Source organism: Chiloscyllium punctatum, chromosome 3 (genome assembly GCF_047496795.1).
Source record: "Chiloscyllium punctatum isolate Juve2018m chromosome 3, sChiPun1.3, whole genome shotgun sequence".
NCBI classification, from domain to species: domain Eukaryota; kingdom Metazoa; phylum Chordata; class Chondrichthyes; order Orectolobiformes; family Hemiscylliidae; genus Chiloscyllium; species Chiloscyllium punctatum.
The window spans coordinates 58,619,224-58,634,247 of NC_092741.1; the positions used below are offsets into that span (position 1 = coordinate 58,619,224).

At 41.5% G+C, this 15,024-nt stretch overlaps 1 protein-coding gene across 4 annotated transcripts in view; it reads left to right on the top strand.

Moving 5' to 3' along the window:
* The window catches only part of ankrd6b (ankyrin repeat domain 6b), a 218,230-nt gene that overhangs the window by 64,696 nt on the left and 138,510 nt on the right, over nt 1-15,024 (top strand). Inside the window, exon 1 of one of the 4 annotated variants that reach the window (XM_072553750.1) lies at nt 1,298-1,364. The exons of 2 other annotated variants lie outside the window; for them this stretch is intronic. The gene's annotated coding sequence lies outside the window, so the exon portion shown is untranslated. Of the gene's footprint in view, nt 1-1,297; nt 1,365-1,519; nt 1,665-15,024 lie in introns of those variants that run through there. One more of the 4 variants, XM_072553749.1, reaches the window with a different exon arrangement.

Here is a 15,024-nt window from a genome sequence, read left to right on the forward strand (position 1 = left end):
TGGACTTGTGGTCAAAGGTGTTTTTCTTCACAAATTTCTCCGCAAAGGACAGGTGATACGGAACAGTCCAACTACTCGGAGCGTTCCACAGCAGCGAGGCCAGGCCCATCCTTTAGAACACCGGGGACAGGTAGAACCGTAGTACGTAGTGACACTTGGTGTTTGCGTACCGGGGATCCACGCACAGCTTGATGCAGCCACACACAAAGGTGGCCATCAGGGTGAGGGTGGCATTGGGTGTGTTTTTTCCCCCGTTGCCCAGATCTTTATACATCGAATTCCTTCGGACCCGGTCCATCTTTGATCTCCACATGAAGTGGAAGATGGCCCTGGTGACTGCAGCGGCACAGGTTCTGGGAATAGGCCAGACCTGTGCCACATATAACAGCAATGACAGTGCCTCACACCTGATAACCAGGTTTTTTCCCTGTGATGGAGAGTGACCGTAGCTTCCATCTGCCCAGTGTCTGCCTCACTTTCTTGATACGCTCCTCCCAAGACATGGTGCACGCCCCAACCCCTCCAAACCACATACCCATCACCTTCAGGTGGTCAGTCCTGACGGTGAAGGGGATAGAGGATTGGTCGGCCCAGTTCCCGAAGAGCATGGCCTCGCTCTTACCTCAGTTTACCTTGGCCGAGGCCCGTTTGAACTGGTCACATACGCACATGAGTCTGTGCATGGACAGCGAATCCGAGCAGAAAATGGCGACGTCATCCGTGTACAGGGAGGCCTTAACCTGCAGGCCCCCGCTGCCAGGAATAGTCACCCCTCTCAGGCTCGCATCCTTCCTGATGGACTCAGCCAATGGCTCTATGCAACACACAAACAAGGCAGGAGAGAGAGGACAGCCCTGCCTGACTCCAGATCTGACTGGGAAGCTATCTGATTCCCACCTATTAATTGAGACTGCACTGACAATGTTGGTGTAGAGCAGTCTGATCCAATTGCAGATTCCCTCCTCAAAGCCCATTTTGGAGAGAACATCTCTCATATACGTATGCAATATCCTGTCAAAGGCTTTCTCCTGGTCCAGGCTGATGAGGCAGGAAAATAGAATGGGAAGCACAAAGAAGTGGCAAAGAAGCCTCCAATGGCCTAGTCTGGTGAAGGAGAAGGGTACGTCAGCACGGAGGGTACACATTTGCCAACACATGACAGTGTGAAGAATGTTGGAGGTGGTGGGTGGAGTTGAGTGGGTTCCCACCTCGAACTCCAACCCAGTCTCTGTGGCTACTTACATTGTTTTCTTTGTCCAATTTTAAACATTTTCTGACTCCTTAATGAGGAACTGAGGCTTTACGAGTAAAGCAAAGCAATGAATTTAAATGAGCATCATGGCATTCGGCAGTAATACACTCTTGTAAGTAACATAACACTCTAAAAGAGTATTTTTAAGTCGACTTGGTTGATTGAAGCTGTTACTGCAACCTCCCTCTTTCACTGTGATGGGCCCTGGTGAAACTGCTATTGATATGTAAATCGATGTGACAGTTAACCCAGAGAGAGCTTGTAGTCAGCAATGCATTGTGGCTGTCGGCAGTGAATAAGACATTTTAAGTTGAGGTCTTTGGTCGTGATAGGTCTCTTCCTTGCGATGTTGTAGTCCAAGCCTGGGCATGTGGATACAGATGGTTGTGTGCTTGCTAACAAATCTGTAACTGTAAGTGAGCTGTACTTTACTCTTTCCAGTCGTATTAAATTACTGAATGAGTGTGTGTTCAGCTTGGAGAACAATGGCAAGATAGGAAAAGTATTTTACAATCCTTTCTGTTTGACTTAAACAATAACTGGCCTCCTATTAGTCTGGCTTCTATTGCAGCATTGATATAGCTCAAGGATATTAATAATTTTGAGTATAAATTAGTGGTATTTCAGAGGATTACTTTCAAAACAAATATTCCAATGTAAAATATATGCATACACTTTATGTATTAGGCATCAGCAGATTTGTTTTAGAATCCATTCATTGCTAAGATCAGATGTGAAATGAAAATATTAAATTTATGAATTGTGTGTTTTTTTCTGAACCAAATTGAAGGATCAGAAGTATGTGCCAGGTGGCAGAAACCAATTTCAGCACAAAGACAGCAGGAACAGCCAGTGAACAATGAAGCACTTATGAGTTTAAATTTCTGCCAGAATTAATTTCAGCGAGGTGCTGAAAATTTCTTCATGTGCACATTGACTTCATATGTTATTTCTGGATTTCTTTCCAGATATTTAAATTTAGATATCAAAAATGACCATTAAGATGGCCAAACGTGAATGATCTATCGGGGCACTTAGGTTTAGATAGAATGTTTCCAAACCATTTATCAAGGTCTTTTGAATTTACTTACTTTAGTTTAGTGGGTTTTGTTCTCGAGAATGTGTCAGACTAAATGTTTTGAGCAAATGAGATATTGTTTCTTTGGGTGGGGGAAGGGCTAGCAATTTAAAACAGTCTACTTCCTTCCTGGAGGTTGTGTGGGAAGGAAGCTCATCAACTGTACATAAATATTATGGAGGGGTAATTTGTGCAATATAGCTGTACTGCTGTTATCTAGAAAGTCTAGAATTTATTGCTAATCCCATGACAACTCAGCTGCATCAAAAATAAATGCATTTGTAAAATCATCTGCCATTTTCTCAAATGAAGTGAAACTCTGGAGCAATTGGTGGTTCCAGATCTCCTGATTTTTTTTTAACTTCTGTAAGGAGTTGTTACTTTATTTCATTTCAGTGATGGTAACTGACAATTTGAAGCGTTCGGATAAATGTGCTGGTTGATGTTTGATGCTGGTTGATGTGCTGGTTGTAAATGTACCAATTTACATTGTATTATGCAGAATATTTGTGGTAAAAGCAAGCCATTTGTCCCAACCAATCCATGCCATTTAATACTGCACTGGAGCCTACTTCCATCTTTCCTCAACTAACTTGATCAGCATAACACTCTATTGCTTTCTCCCACAGTGGTTCTCTGGATTATTAATTGAGTGACATGAACATAGTGCATACTTACGGATTTTCTTTAGCTACAGTTTGAACCAAGAGGCTGACAAAACAGAAAATCTTGAAGTGTGAGTAGCGGGGACTCTGAGTGAAAGGCAGTACGTTCCTGTTAAGGTGAAAGGAAAGGCTGGTAGGTGTCAGGAATGCTGGATGATGAGAGAAATTGAGAGTTTGGTTAAGAAAAGGCAGGAAGGAAGGAAGCATATGTCAGGTATAGACAAAATAGATCGAATTAATCCTTAGAAGAGTATAAAGGCAGTTGGAGTATACTTAAGAGGAAAATCAAGAGGGCACAAAAGGGCATGAGATAGCTTTGGTAGATAGGGCTAAAGAGAATCCAAAGGGATTTTACAGATACATTAAGGATAAAAGGGTAATGAGGAAGTGAATAGGGTCCCTCAAAGATCAGCAAGGCAGCCTTTGTTTGGAGCTGCAGGAGATGGGGGAGATACTAAATGAGTGTTTTGCATGAGTGTTTACTGTGGAAAAGAATGTGGAGATATAGAATGTAGGGAAGTAGATCTTGAAATTGTCCATATTACAGAGGAGGAAATGCTGGATGTTTTGAAACGCATAAACATGGATAAATCCCCAGGACCTGATCAGATGTACCCTAGAACTCTCTGGGAATCTAGGGAAGTGATTGCTTGGCCCCTTGCCTGAGACATTTGTATCATTGATAGTCACAGGTGAGGTGCCAGAATACGGGAGGATGGCTACTGTGGTACCATTAGTTAAGAAAGGTGGTAAGGACAAACCAGGGAACTATAGACCAGTGAGCCTGACATGATGGTGAGCAAGTTGTTGGAGGGAATCCTGAGGGACAGGACTTACCCTTATTTCAAATAGCAAGGACTGATTAGGGATAGTCAACGTGGCTTTGTGCATGGGAAATCATGTCTCAAAACTTGATTGACTTTTTTGAAGAAGTAACAAAGGGGATTGATCAGGGCAGAGAGGTGGATGTGATCTATATGCACTTCTATAAGGCGTTCGACAAGGTTCCCCATGGGAGACTGCGTAGCAAGGTTAGATCTCATGGAATACAGGGAGAATTAGCCATTTGGATACAGAACTGGCTCAAAGGTAGAAGACAGAGGGTGGTGGCGGAGGGTTGTTTTTCAGACTGGAGGCCTGTGACCAGTGGAGTGCCACAAGCATTGGTGCTGGGTCCTCTACTTTTTGTCATTTACATAAATGATTTGGATGCAAGCATAAGAGGTACAGTTAGTAAGTTTGCAGATGACAGCAAAATTGGAGGTGTAGTGGACAGTAAAGAGGGTTACCTCAGATTGCAACAGAATCTTGATCGGATGGGCCAATGGGCTGAGGAGTGGCAGATGGAGTTTAATTTAGATAAATGTGAGGTGTTGCATTTTGGGAAAGCAAATCTTAGCAGGACTTATACACCTAATGGTAAAGTCTCAGGGAGTGTTGCTGAACAAAGAGACCTTGGAGTGCAGGTTCATAGCTCCTTGAAAGTGGAGTTGCAGGTAGATAGGATAGTGAAGAAGACATTTGGTATGCCTTCCTTTATTGGTCAGAGTATTGAGTACAGGAGTTGGGACGTCATGTTGCGGCTGTACAGGACATTGGTTAGGCCACTTTTAGAATATTGCGTGGAATTCTGGTCTCCTTCCTATCGGAAAGATGTTGTGAAACTTGAAAGGGTTCAGAAAATATTTACAAGGATGTTGCCAGGGTTGGAGAGGTTAAAAGGCTGGGGCTGTTTTCCCTGGAGCATCGAAGGGGTGACCTTTATAGAGGTCTATAAAATCATGAGGGGCATGGATAGGATAAATCGACAAAGTCTCTTCCCTGGGATGGAGGAGTCCAGAACTAGAGGGCACAGATTTACGGTGAGAGGGGAAAGATATAAAAGAGACCTCAGGGACAACGTATTCACGCAGACGGTGGTAAATGTATGGAATGAACTGCCAGAGGAAGTAGTGGAGGCTAGTACGGTTGCAACATTTAAAAGACACCTGGATGGGTACATGAATAGGAGGGGTTTGGAGGGATATGGGCCAGGTGCTGGCAAGTGGGACTAGATTGGCTTGGGATATCTGATCGGCATGGACAGGTTGGACCGTGCTGTACGTCTCTTTGACTCTATGACCTTGGAGTGCAGGTTCATGACTCCTTGCAAGCAGAATCGCAGGTAAATAGGATAGTGAAGAAAGTGTTTGGTATGCTTTCCTCTATTGGTCAGAGCATTGAGTATAGGAGTTGGGAGGTCACAGTGCGACTGTACAGGACGCTAGTTAGGCCACTTTTGGAATATTGTGTGCAATTCTGGTCTCCTTCCCAATGGAAGGATGTTGTGAAACTTGAAAGGGTTCAGAAAAGGTTTGCAAGAATATTACCAGGGTTGGAGGATTTGAGTTATTGGCGAGAGGCAGAATAGGCTGGGCTGTTTTCCCTGGAGTGTTGGAGGGTCAGGGATGACCTTATGAGGGGCATGGATAGGAAAAATAGACAAAGTCTATGTGGGGTGGGGGAGTCCAGAACTCGAGGGCATAGGTTTAGGGTGAGAGGGGAAAGATAGAAAAGAGACCTACGGGGCAACTTTTTCACGCAGAGGGTGGTGCGTGTATGGAATGAGCTCCCAGAGGAGCTCCCAGGAGGCTGATACAATTGCAATATTTAAAAGGCATCTGGATGGGTATATAAATAGGAAGGGCTTGGAAGGATATGGTGCTGGCAAGTGTGACTGGATTAGGTTGGGATATCTGGTCAGCATGGACGATTCAACCGAAGGGTCTGTTTCCGTGCTGTATATTTCTATGACTCAATAACTCTCATGGTCTAGATTAACATCAAGTTTTCCGTTCCAATAGTGATACAGTGGGAGGGGAAGGGGAGATATGGATCCCAGTTGAATGAGGAGAGCAGTGCAGCTGGAACTGGGACTTACAGGCCCTTGTGGCAAATCAATTGGTAGATTACTTGTTGCCAACTGAACACAAAACCAAAAAGTGAAGTCTTGCAGCTAATTTTCGTTAACTGACCATCTCACTCCAAGAAGAAGTTCTTATGACGTTGTGGATTTGGGGCCTTGCCAGCACAGTACAGAGGGAGCATCATTGACACCTTGCATTCAGCCTGTGCTTTCTCCACTATGGAAACTCTTAATGGTAACACTGTGTGGAGGTAATTTTAGCATTGAGTGGTAGTGTGTAACAGAAAATATTAGATCAACCCCTGTTACACATCTCTCATCATTTTAATTTCAAAATAATTTCCTGACGCGGCTGGGTTTTCTGTCAGGCTGTGGGAAACTAATTTACAGCCCAAGCCCTGGGAGCCAACTCATGAATGCAAGACTCCTGGGGCCTGAATATAAAAACAGTCTAAATCCAGTTTGTGTTTTAATTGAAAACTCGCATTGTACTGAACTCAGCTGGAGCAGAAATATTTGCCATTATCCAACTATTTTTGCGAAACAGATTGACAGCCACACAATGTCTCTGAAGGACACTGTTCCTCAGTTGTTTGATCCTGACTTGCAAATCATAGTTTGCATATTGAGACAAATAAGCATGCCAAGTTAGAAAGAGGTAGAAAACACCTAAGGTAATTTTTATAGTTCATCTGCGATTAGAGTGGAGTTATGTTCATGGAAACGTATTTAGACAGTGAAAAGTCTTCCAGATAGGTGCAGTCACATTGACACTACACGAAGATGCACTGTGTTGTCAATCCCGTTTTGTATTTCTAAATAACAGTTTCATTGACTCTCTTGTAAAGAGTTTTCACTTCAATCTTATTCTAAACTAGTTTGACAATGCTGTTAAAATCAATAAAACACACAGTTTCTGTTATGATTGAACTTTAACTAATATTTCTAACCTAATGCAGTTTCTAAATGCTCCTGTACTATTACAGTTGGTCAGTTACGATATTCTGTGACACCTAGGCAACATAAGGGGTGCATCCTCAGATATTAAAGGAAGTAGCAGCAGAGATGATGGGTGCACTGGTAATGTTGTTGCAGAAATCTATTGAGTCTGGAAAAGTTCCAGAGAACTGGAAAACTGCCCATGTAACACCTTTATTTAAAAAGGTAAGGGGACAAAAACAGTTAACTAGATTGGTTAGCTTGATGGCTGTCAAAAGGAAAATTTTAGAGGCTATTATAAATGATATACTGTAATAGCAGAGCATTTAGAAGTGAAATATGATCACGAAAATTAACATGGTTTCATGAAAGGGAAATCATGACAGACAAATTCACTAGAATTCTTGAGGAGGTAACAAGCAGGGGTTAGATAAAGCAGAAGTAGTAGATATAATGCATTTGGATTTCAGAAGATGTTTGATAAGATACAATACAATTTGCCTTCGTAATAAGTTAAGATCCACGGTGTTGGAGGTAGCATATTAGCATGGATAGAAGGTTAATTAACTGAAGGCAGAGAATTAGGATAAGAGAGACATTTTCCGACTGGCATCCTGTAACTAGTCGTATGTCACCGGGATCAATGCTGGAGCCACAAGTATTTTACAATATATGTTCATAACTTAGTTGAGGAAAGTGAATTTGCTAATTTGCAAATCACACAGAAATATGTGAGAAGGCAAATGGTGAGGATGACACAAAGAGTCTGCAGAGGGGTACAGACAGATTAAATGAGTGGGTAAAAACGTGGCTGATGGAAATCATGTGGGAAAATGATAAATTATACACTTTGTCAAGAAATGTAGAGGAGCTGAATATTATTTAAGTAGAGAAATATTGCAGAAAGCTACAAAACAGAAGGATTTAGGAGTCCTCATCTGTGAATCACAAAAAGCGAGCATCCGAGTTAAGTGGATAACAAGGAAGGCACATGGAATATGGCCTTTATTTCAAAGAGAATGGAATATAAAAGCAGAGATGTTTTGCTAAAACTATATATAGCTCCAGTCAGACCACAGCTGGAATATTGCGAACCATTTTGAGCCCCTTATCTCAGGAAAGATAGATTAGCATTGGAGGCAGTGCAGGGAAGGTCTATGAAGCTGATACCAGGTATGAAGGAGTTGCTTTGAGAACAGGCTGATACATTGGGCCTGTTATATTGGTATATAGAAGAAAAAGAGGTGACCTTATTGAAACATTCAAGATTCTTAATGTAGCTTTGGAAAAGTTGGTTCCCTTTGTGGAAGAGCCTATGACTAGGGGGCTGAATAGAGGGTTGCACATTTAAGATAGTGATGAGGAAGAATTTCTTCTCTGAAGGCTGTGAATTTGTGGAGTTCTTTACTTTAGAGGGTGGTTAATACTGGATCATTAAGTACATTAAAGGTCAAGATAGATTTTTAATCAAAAAAGTAATCAAGGGTTATGGGGAAAAGGCAGTCAAGATCTCATTGGATGCCAAGCAGACTCAGCCTGCCAGTGCATCCACTATCTCTTTTGCTACTTCCTTTAACATCTCAGGATGTATCCTATCGTAAGTAAGGACATATTGATCTTTATCCTCATTGGTTTCCCTAGCACTTTTTCACCAGTTATTTTAATTATTTCTTGCCCTTTGTGCCAATGTTTTATGGACAAGCCGAGGAGTTTGGGGAGTGAATAGGTCAGTGCTTTTTGTTATTACCTCCCTGAAACTGACTGCACCTTCAGGATACAGCATGTTGCAGACTAGATTGGATGTCCTAAAGTTGTGGTTTGTCACTCAGCTCTCTGACCAGGTTGTCGGGTGCTGTTCACTTCTCTCACACTGCTGCTGCCTCCTTGAGCCTGCGAACACTTGAATCAGTGTGAATTTCAGCATTTCCACTCCCATAATGCAGCTCTAAATCCCATGAACAATCATGCCTTGTTCAGTCAGGTAGTACAGAATTTTGAACAATGTGTGATTCATACCATTTGATATACTGGCAATGACACAAATAATTTTATATGTATTATATGTTATATGTATGTTAAATGTATTCCTTCGATTTGAAAAAGATTAGATTAGATTAGATTACTTACAGTGTGGAAACAGGCCCTTCGGCCCTCCGACGAGTAACCCACCCAGACCCATTCCCCTACATTCACCCCTTCATGCTAATTTGGCAATTTAGCATGGCCAATTCACCTCACCTGCACATTCTTTTGGACTATGGGAGGAAATGGTGCAGCACCCGGAGGAAACCCACGGAGACACGGGAAGAATGTGCAAACTCCACACAGATAGTTGCCTGAGGCGGGAATCAAACCTGGGTCTCTGGCGTGTTAAATAAAAAGTATTAAATAATCCTTTTGTGTTTTATTTCTATCTTCACCCCATGTGTATGCCCCGATCTTCTGAAATGCTGTATGTAAACATTTTATAAATTATTTTTTAAATTACTGCTCTTTGCTTCCAGTTTCTGTGTCTGTGAAAAACTTTCAATGAAATTGACTGCTTGGATAACTTGATGGTTGTATTTCAGCTGTATACTGTGAATGACCAGGAATGAACACCATAAACAGGTCGATGGAAGTGAAGGTCATTAGATCTCAAAATCTGTCCTTGAGATTCACTTAGAGATCACAAGCAAGCACTCTTGCTTCACCCATGACTCCAAACCGTGGGCCAATAAATTCTCTTTAGGATGCCACTGGTTGCACAAGATGGAATTTCCTCTTACCTCTCAGTGCTTATGCTGGTCATGTTTTACATGTGATGGACCTGGTGTGGGAAGTAAAAATGTCACATTGGTGTATAGTTGGGATTAGCGGAGATCCTGTGGCACAGTGATAGCATCCCTACCTCTCTCTTCCAGAAGCTCTCGGCGGAAGTCCTACCCCAGGACTTGATGGTCATAGAAATGTGTGTGTGTGAGATAACGTTGTCAAACAGGTACCAATTATAATTACAATTATCAATCTGTAATTCCTTAAATACGTCAGCCTTCCAGGCAGGAGAGATATCTGGTCAGCCAAAATTTTGTGGTAGCGGACAGCTTCCTCAAAACTCCATATGCAGCTTCTTGTCATAAACAGTATCCTCGTCACAAGAGATTACCTCACACACAATGATTAGAGGTTCAAGCTAATGAGTGTAGAGAACTATTTATTTAGTCTAACAATGTTCCATTTTACTACTTGACTATCCAATGCTGATATTGTTTCTCAAATCTGGAAAGCAGTTACCACTGTCACTTCCTTAAGCTTGTTGTATCTCTTCAGATCTCAGTGCTTTGTCAACTTTTAATTATCGCAGGCCTATCCAACACATTCTTCTCGTCAGTTTTGACCCCTTCCAGAGAGAGTTTTTTCTGTGGTCTGTGTAGCACCTATTTCTTTGGTAAATACAAAGTATACATTTAACATTATAGACATGCTCTTGCCATCATATGCAAATCCTCTCTTTTGGTCTCGAATTGGCTCTACTTCCACTTTTACCATTCCGTTACTCTTGATGAGTCTGTAGGAGACTTTAGGATTCCCCTTTATTGTGGCTGTCAGTCATTTCTTTGCTTTGAATTTCATCTCTTTGCTTCTTTGTTATGCTATTTTCACCTTTCATCTGAACCTTCTATATTTCTCTTGGTTCTCAGTTATATTTTCCATCTGACCATAAGGCCATAAGAAACAGCAACAGGAGTAGATCTGCTCCTGCTCGAGCCTGCTGCACCATTCAATAGGTTCATGGCTGATCCAGCATTCCTCACACCTACTTTTCTGCCTTTTTCCTTTAGCCTTTGATTCCAATACTGATTAAGAATCTATCTATCTTAGCCTTAAATATATAAAATCACTCCATGTCCAAAGCTTCTCTGTGGCAAGGAGATACAAAAACACACAGGCTTCTGAGAGAAGAAATTCCCACTCATCTCAGAATTAAATTGTATCCCTTAATTTTGGGGCTATTCCCTCTGGTCCCAGACTGTTCCATGAGGGGAAACATGTCTCAGCATTGACCCTGTCAATGAGATCACCCCCATATACTACTAAACACAAGTGAGTCGAATCTGAACTTGTTTAACCATTGTTCATAAGACAATCCCTACATATCAGGGATCATGCAAGTGAACTTTCTCTGAATTGCCTCCAAAGAAATATTATATTTTCTTAAACGAGGGACTTTTTTTTGCTCCCCTAATCCAAAAGATGTGCAGGTTAAGGGGTGAATTGGCTATGCTAAATTGCCCATAGTGTTCAGGGATGTATCGGTTAGGTACATTAGTCAGGGGTAAATATAGAGTAATGGGGTTTGGGTGGGATACTCTTCAGAGGGTCGTTGTGAACTTTTTGGGCTTAAGGGAATCAACTGCCAGAGGAAGTGTGGACGCTGGTACATTTGTAACATTTAAAAGGCATCTGAATGTGTATATGAATAGGAAGGGTTTAGAGGGATATGGGCCAAATGCTGGCAAATGGGACTAGATTATGTTGGGATATCTGGTCGGCATGGATGTGTTTCCATGCTGTACATCTCTATGACTCTATGGCTGTTTCTACATTGTAGGGATTCTATTAAAAAAAAACTGCTCACAGTACTCCAGATGTAGTCTCACCAGCACCTTGTACAGTTACATTAAGACTTCCCTACTCTTATACTCCAACACTTGAAATACATACTGCATCTGTGTGCTAGTTTTCTGTGTTTCATGCACAGATGCCCTCAAGACCCTTTTGTGTTGCAGGTTTCTGCAGTTTTTTTCTCCATTTAAATAATAATAATAATATTATTTTGTTTTCCTTCCAAAATTAACACCTTCATTTTTTTTCCACATTATACCGTATTTGCCAACTTTTTGCCCACCCCCTTGCAACTTGCTTTTCTATCTATTTTTCTGTAGTCTGCAAATTTGTCTATAATACATTTGTATTCTTCCTCCAAGCATTAATACATATTGTAAATAATCCCTGTGGAACTCTGCTGGTCATAGGTTGGCAACCTGAAAAAGAATCCATTATCTCCACTCGCTGTTTCCTGCCCATTAGCCAATTCTCTATCCAAGCCAATATACTACCTTCAACACCACTAGCTTTTATGACTTAACCTTTTGTGAAGTACCTTGTTGAGTACTCTTCAAATACAACATAACTACACGTCCATTCTGGTTCAGACTTCCTTAAAAAACTCTAATAGTCAGACATGATTTCTCTTTCCTGAAGTCATGCTGACTCTGCTTGATTGTATTATGATTTTCCAAATGTTCTGCTATTACCTCCTTAATAATTGATTCTAATACTTTTCCAACAATATATGTGAGGCTAATTGGCTTATAACTAATTGGCCTGATTTTTGCCTCCCTCCCTTTTTGGCAGTTTACTAATCATCTGGTACTTCTCCACAAACCAAAGATTTTGGAAAGTTAAAACCAATGCATCCACTATCTCTATTGCTATTGCCTTTCAGATCTTCGGATGCAAGCCACCATTATCTGCCTTTAGTGCTATTAGTTTGTCTAATACTACTTCTTTCGTGAAGGTGATAGTACTTAATTTCTCTACTGTATTCCTTAGTATTAATGGGATGTTCAAAGTATCGTCCAGTGAAGACTGATATAACATGTATGTTTAACTCCTCTGCCATTTCCTTGTTCCTCATAACATCTCACCTGATTCATCTTCTAAGGAGCCTGTGATCAGTTTGACCTATCTCTTCCTTTTTATATATTCAAAGAAGTACTTATTGTCAGTTTTTACATTCCTTACTCATTTGCCCTCACAGTTTACTTTCCTTATCATTTTTTTCATTCTTTTCTGGATTCTGAATTTATCCCAGTCTTGGGGCAATGACTGTCAACTGTCATTTAAATTAAGGCTGCGATTAAAATCTGGAATCTGTCAACAGGAGATGAATGTTACATTCCATAACCGTGAGATTTCATACATTCAGTAGAGAGGAGGTGAGTTTAAGGTATTTGTGTTTAGCTAACCAGCAGTCCTTCAGTCCACTGTGACTGATCATCAATGAACAGGACAGATAACACATGAGGAAGTGCCGATGTTAATATGGATGAAGTTAGGAAGTTGCTAAGTTTAATCATCTATGACATTGCAACAGCAACATTTTGGTAAAAGTGGTAACAGCAATGAACTTCAAACATCAACTTGTTCCATCAGTCTTTGCGGTGGAAGACACCAGCAACATACCAGAACCTTAAGACAGGCGGGGGCAGAGGTGAGTAGAGTAAGTGAAGAAAGATGGTGCTGGGGAAGCTGACAAGTTTGAAGGTGGATAACTAACCAGGTCAGGATGGACTACACCGTACAGTTCTGAAGGAGATAGCTGAGGAGATTGTACAGGTAATGGTGGTAATCTTTCAGGAATCACTGGAGTCAGGGAGGGTCCTGGAGATTTGGAATGTGGCTAATGCAACACCCCTGTTTAAGAAGGGAGGGAGGAGAATACAGGAAACTATAGGCTGGTTTGCTTGATCTTGGTCGTTGGTAACATTTTAGAGTCCATTATCAAGGATGAGATTGCGGAATACTTGGAAATACATAGTAAAACAGGGCAGCGTCAACACAGCTTTGTCAAGGGGTGGGGGGGGGGTCATGCCTGACAAATCTGTTAGAAGGTACCTCTTTGAGGAGATAATGAGTAAGTTAGACAAAAGAGAGCTAGTAGTCTGATTCATTTGGATCTCCAGAAGACTTTTGTTCTGGAAATCCAAGATGCTGCACAAGAGGCTGCTATATAAAATAAGAGCCCATGATGTTAGGGCCAGGGTACTGGCATGGATAGAGGACTGGCAGAAGGCAGAGAGTGGGGAGAAAGATGTCTTTTTCAAAATGACAGCAGTGACTAGTAGAGTTCTGCAGGGATCTGTGTTGGAAGTACTATTCATGTTATACATTAATGATCTGAAAGGAACTGAGGACATTGTTGTTAAGTTTGCAGATGACATAAAGATTGGTGGAGGGACAGGTAGTGGAGGACACGAGGAAGTGGAGAGGCTGCAGAAGGACTTGGACATGTTAGGTGAGTGGGCAAAGATGCAGATGGAATACGCTGTTGTAAAGTGTGAGGTTATTTGGTTTTTGGTAGGAAGAATAGATGCATAGACAATTTTCTAAATGGAGAGAGGCTATGGAAATCTGAAGCAAAAGGACTTCGAAGTCCTAATTCGAGACTCACCTAAAGATAACATGCAGCTTCAGTTGGTGGTTAGGAAGTGTTATGGATCAAACCAAACCCCTCTCAAATATATCAAGGAGATAACCTCAACCCTAACCTTTTCTTATTTAATTGCAAATGTAAGGTGCTGTGTTCCAGATGTAATTTGATTGATTACACTACTTAGCTTTAAGCAAAACGTACTTTATTCTTTCTCTACAATTAAAACACAAACAAAAGAAAGAACAATTTGTCTAACTTTAACTCTATTTGAAAACTTATGAGAATAACAGATTATTCAACTTCTAAACAACAACTGTTCCAATGTAGTAACATCCCATAAACACATCCTTGCAAAGGCATATTCAGTAAACTAGATTGTCTTCCATGTCATTGTTCTCCAGTCCGGAGGAAAGAACATCCAGAGAAAATTCTGGCAGAGAGAGAGAGAGAGAGAGAGCAAGCATTTTGCTGCAGAAGGGAGAGATGTGTAGCTGCTTCAAAACCCAATAACAATTGGGGCGGCACGGTGACTCAGTGGTTAGTACTACTGCCTTACAGCACCAGGGACCCACGTTCAATTCCTGCCTTGGGCAACTGTCTGTGTGGAGTTTGCACATTCTCCCTGTGACTGCGTGGGTTTTCTCTGGGTGCTCCGATTTTCTCCCGCAGTTCAGGTGAATTGACCATGCTAAATTGCCTGTAGTGTCAGGGGTAGGGGAATGGGTCTGGGTGGGTTGCTCTTCGGAGGGTCGGTGTGGACTTGTTGGGCCAAAGGGCCTCTTTCCACACTGTAGGGAATGTAAAAAAAAGCTAAACTAAAGCCCTGGTTTCATGGAAGCCTAACTCTACCCATTCCTGCTGCTTCTGTTGTTCCAATTTATATAAAGAAACCAAGCTGTTTATTTTATTGGCTTGGAACAAACCACTAGCCACCTCTGTCTCAATCTCTCTTCAATAAAAAAAAGGGCAAAATATACCTATTAAAGC